The 5,095-nt window shown below is 51.2% G+C and overlaps 1 non-coding gene across 1 annotated transcript; it reads right to left on the bottom strand.

Moving 5' to 3' along the window:
• Positions 1-4,772: 4,772 nt before the first annotated feature.
• TRNAT-CGU lies at positions 4,773-4,844 on the bottom strand. Its single transcript has one exon. It is a non-coding gene; the product is annotated as a tRNA-Thr (tRNA).
• Positions 4,845-5,095: the final 251 nt, after the last annotated feature.

The following is a 5,095-nucleotide window of genomic DNA, read 5'->3' as shown; positions in this document are numbered from 1 at the left end:
AAAGAGCTCTTGATTTCTCTTCTGCATCACACAAGGCCCAGCGGAGCTTCTGGAATGCGACCTTCTTGATTTTGCGTGAATGTGGGGAGGAAACAAGATATACATTCACAGTGGCAGCACCCAGCTCAGTTTGCATACCGAGGGCCGTGACAAAGCCGCTCTTATACGGAGATCCTGAGCCAGCCACCCCTCTTGCCCATCTCCCACTGCCTTCACCAAGGGGCAGCTGGCATCCTCCGCTCCCCACTGCTACAGCTGCACACATTCAACAAAGGAGGGGTCGTGACTGACCATGCCACAGAGCTCTTCCTAGAGTGAATATTAGTCAAGCAGAAGTCACTTTCAGCCTGAACTCACCCCTGCCTGACAAGGTGAACCTGTGAAATTCTCTCTTCTGCACAACACTTAAAGGCACCCATGGCCCCGGTCATACGGCAAAATTGCCGCGGGAAAGGCACGGATGGTGGGCGGATTATCCGGGCGCGATCGCACCCCAACATCTGGGAAGTGGAGCGCACCCGTGGCTTACCGCCGCAATTGTGCCTTAAAAAAATAGTACCTCCAAGGTACTAGTAAACGTTTGCCACGGGCTGCCTCCAGACGCCCGTGGTGTGATCACACCAGCGTGCAGCATTCCCCTCCGGTCCCTCGTTTACCTGCTGGCGCCGAGGGAAGGACCGGTGGTGTGCCGCCGGTGCGTCTGATTGCGTAATCACGCATCAAACTGCGCCGGGGCAATTAGCCACGCCTCCCCCCCGCGATATCTGGCCTGTGTGACCGGGGCCAGAGTCAGTTTTTTTCTTTAACCAGCTAACCAGTTTGTACTTGATCTTTCTGCTTAGGAGACAAGAAATCAAATAAGGAGTGTGAACTTTTTCATGTCCCGCTGATTACAAGAGAAGATGCTCATGGATGAAATCATATGAACTATTATTTGGGAACCAGGCCTGCTAGATTTAGGGGGGGTCAATGGTATATAAGCATAGGATTAGATTGACTTCAGCAGGAGAGATTTTTAATGGGACTTCAGAGTGCTTAGCTAAGGCTGGATTGTGCCCCAAATCAAAACCACCTTCTCTCCCCGTGCTCAGCCACCACAGCTGCTGCCGTCAGCATTGCGGACGGGTGAAGACAGGTGATGGAACCAGCACAGGCTCGAATTGCTGGCAAGCCTGAGGAAAGGCCATGCTAAACAGGAGCGCTCACTTCCCAAACAGTAGAACTGTAGCTTTAAGTGTGTAAGTAGGGACATTAATTAGCTGCATGCAAAAATTCCCTGCATTATTTGATGGGACTAAGAGCAAGCCACAGCTCTGGAATTTGGGACTCCTGTCATTTTTTTCCCTCCAGGCAGTTGGCAACAATAGGTGTGGGAAACTATTATAGAAGATTTAGGTAAATTCAGTCAATAGTACTAACAACAAAGGCCCTGGGATTAAGGTCTCTCCGAGGGTCTGTGGACAGACCCATTACAATTGCAACTTCAGCATCAGATTGTATTAGATCTCTACTCTCCCATATCAAAGTTCTTTTCTTGTTGATCTTCTCATAGGGGTTTGCCTTTCAGGCGAAGCTATGGCAGCATTTAGAGGGCGAATCAATTTCATCGTGTCTTAAACCACCACTGATGAGCCTTGGACTTTACATCTGCCTAATCTGGGTTTTGATATGACAGCATTATAGGGAATAATCAATATTTTGTGTTCCCAATTTTGTTCTTAAAATATGTTTCTCCCCCTGGTAGGATTCTTGTGTGTTGAACAGACAGACACAGGCTGTGGTCAGACAGACAGTGTGGCCTGATATGGTTGTGTTACCCTAACAGATTAAATGGGCTCGTTCACACATCCATATCTGGCAGCCATTCCCCAGTCATATTCACCACGTCATAAGATGAGCTCGATATGGAGTAAATAGCCACCAGAGACAATCAGGTGCTTACGGATATCCGCACATTGATTCCATATTTCCAGCAGTGTTCCTCTAAGCTGAGTTAGTGTGAGCTAGCTCACAGTTTGTTAGCCTCCAGCTCACACATTTTTGCCTTCGCTCAGAAAGGGCAGCTCCAGAGCAAACTAATTTATGCAGTAGCCAAATCGCCCGCTCACAACTTTATTGCCAGTAGCTCACAAAGTAGAATTTTCGCTCACAAGACTCCACAGCTTAGAGGGAACATTGGTTTCCAGATGTCTGAATGCCCTCGGTGCATGCTCAAACTGGTTTGGAAGTGTGAACCTTTAGTTCCAGTTTTGCCGTATTTTGTTTTTAAATGGTAGCAAAAATAAGACCAGACCACACGCTCCGTCACTGGCGCGCAGCACTAATCTGAACAGTCAACCATGGATGAAGCGTGCAGTGAGGCCAGATCAGGATGGGAGACTGACTGAAAATCTCCATCACAAAGTGCGATGGCGTAATTAGTGGCACGCCCAAACCACGTCAACCTGCCAGTCTGACCGCACCCACAGAGAAGCAACAAGTGGAACTTCACTAGTGTGCCATACTATGCTTTCCTTTTCGTCAAGTCACAGCTGACGTATGGCAAGCCTGTAGGGTTTTCAAGGCAAGAGATGTTAAGTGGTGGTTTGCCTTTGCCTGCCTCCACATCACAGCCCTGGCATTCCTTGGAGGAATCCCTTCTAAATCCTAGCCAGGGCTGATCCTGCTTAGTTTCCGATGAGATCGGACTAACTTGTGCTATCCAGCTCAGGGCAGGACATGTTCCCCTGTTTAATTTCTGTTTGCTGTGCAAACCTTAGGACCTGTGATCCAAAACCCAGGAACAATCCTATTAACAGCAGCCTATTTCACAAAGAGGGCAAGTCATTTCACAGTTCTTTGTATTTTCACCACTTGGTTCTACCTCCTGATGAAGCTGCCTTATACTGTGTCTATTAACATCATTACTGTCTACTCTGATTGGCAGTGGCTCTTCAGGGTCTTGGGCAGAGGTCATTCATAGCATGTACTACTTAACTGATCCTTTCAGTTACTGATTTTACATTGGACGTGAGTTGAAGTCGCATGAGCAGAGGAGTGAGGGGAATCAAGTGCTACCCACAGAGCTGGCACACACTGAACATAAACGGACAACTGCAGCTATCAGAGTTTAGATACCAAGTTCAATGAGATGCAGACTGTGGTCCTTAGGTACAATGCAGCAAAACCTGGAAATGAAGAAACTGAGCCACTAGCCTGACATGGTCACCGACTTTTCCATCTTTTGCTGTGCTTTCAAACAATTACTTGGTGAACATCCATGAACAACCATTAGGGAAAGCCAGTGAGGTGGAGCGGTTAAAGTGTCTGACTGGGATCTGGGTGACCCAAGTTCCAAATCCCCTCTCTGCCATGAAAACTTGCTGGGTTGGCCTTGGGTTAGTATTCTCCCAGCCTAACCTGCTTTACAGACATTTTACAAATCATATCGTCTGTTCGCTACAGGTATTATCCTGCTGTTGCTGGATTATTTTCTAATGATGCAATACAATTTTTTCCTGTAGAGTACCTGCATACTGTATCAAGTTTAATATTCAGCGCTTGTTCAGATCTCTGTAATCCTGCTCCTATCACATTGCCTATTAGCTGTCTCGCCCTATTGACTGCACGGATTTACACTGTGAAATCTGCTCTGCCTCTCAGTGAGAAAGGTGGGCTATGAATATAACAAGCATATAAAGATAAGTCCATTTGTTACCCAGCAGGCAGCCCCTGTACTGTTTCAGAGCCTGACCACTTCATTTTGTTGCCTATGTAGATTAGTCCCAGTGGCAGCATCTGCAAATGAATCGGCCTGAGTGGCACAGATTCTAGCCCCTCGCCCCCATTTATCAAGAGAAAAGTGACAACCAAGGTCTTAACCCGGGTTCCCTCGATGCCCCCCCCCCAGACCCTGCCAGATAAACACTGCAGTCCAACTACGCATCCTGCATTCGTGCAGGCTGCGTGCAGAGAAACTCCTCTGTATCTGGCTGCCCTTTCTTTACCCAGGCCAGAGTTGTTGTTGAACCTTTCTGGACGGCTGTTTCCGTGCGGCGAGGCGATGCAACGTCCTTCGCCACCCAGCAATGCGCGAAGGCGAACCTCCCACTCTCTGTCCACCCTCGCCGGCTGCTAGAGGAGCGCCAGCCCCCCCGGGTCCCAAGCGGGGTGCCCCCCCCCCCCCAATTGCTGCTTTCTAGGCGGGCGCCTAAAGGAAGAGCCTCCCAACCCCCAACCCCCCATCTCCTTGCAAGGGGCGTCTCATCTCCCGGACCCCAGCCTCAAGCCAGAAACTGCGACCAACGGAAAGGGGATTTATTGGGGCCTGGTAGATACGAGAATCCCGACGCCATGGGAATGTATCGGGGAAATTCGCGGCGGCGGCGGCCGCGGCGCGGGGAAGGGGGGGGGAGCCTCTCCGTCTCAGCTGGGGAAGGCGGCCTTTCTCCTTCGTTCTCCTTTGCAAACGCCACGTCCTCCGCCCGCTCCAAGGCAAAACCCGACCCTCTTCGGTGGGCAGGCTAGAGAAATCCGCTCGTGGGTCGACCCCAGAGTTGCGATCCCCGCAGGGCCAAAGGCAGCGAGCATCTTCCGGAAGCCCCGGCACGTAATAGTCCTTCCTTGCGGAGGGGCAGGCCACGGGTGAGGGACGGCCTAGCCCTCCAGCTGTTTCCCCTTTTATAAAGTAATTCAGCAAAGGCAGGCGAGGCCGAAAAACAAAAAGCGGCTTGCGAAAGGGAATCCCCTTCCATCCCCCTCTCCAACAAGCCGCGACGCCGCGGTCCAATTTGAGGCACGGACGGGGTTCGAACCCGCGATCTTCGGTTTACGAGACCGACGCCTTACCACTTGGCCACCGCGCCTGACGGGCTAGCAGCACGCCAAAGCAGCCAGTGGAAGGCAGGTTCCGGGTTCGCCTTCCCTCTCTGCGTGGACGAGCGCTCCGCGGAGCAGGCGGCGCAGGTCGTCCTCGTCCCTCTCCTGGATTCCTTTTCGCCGCTTCCACGGGCGAGCTTGGCGGGGGGTTGTTTTTTTGCAGAGGCAGCGAAAACGCGCGGCGCGTGCAGACTTGCAGCCTAGCTCCGGCCGTTCATTTAGCCAGCCAGCCATCCTT

This window comes from Gekko japonicus, unplaced genomic scaffold (assembly GCF_001447785.1).
Source record: "Gekko japonicus isolate JY-2015 unplaced genomic scaffold, Gekko_japonicus_V1.1 scaffold1680, whole genome shotgun sequence".
Classification (NCBI taxonomy): domain Eukaryota; kingdom Metazoa; phylum Chordata; class Lepidosauria; order Squamata; family Gekkonidae; genus Gekko; species Gekko japonicus.
Note: the sequence above shows the minus strand (reverse complement) of the source record. Positions and strands in the feature narration are given on the sequence as shown.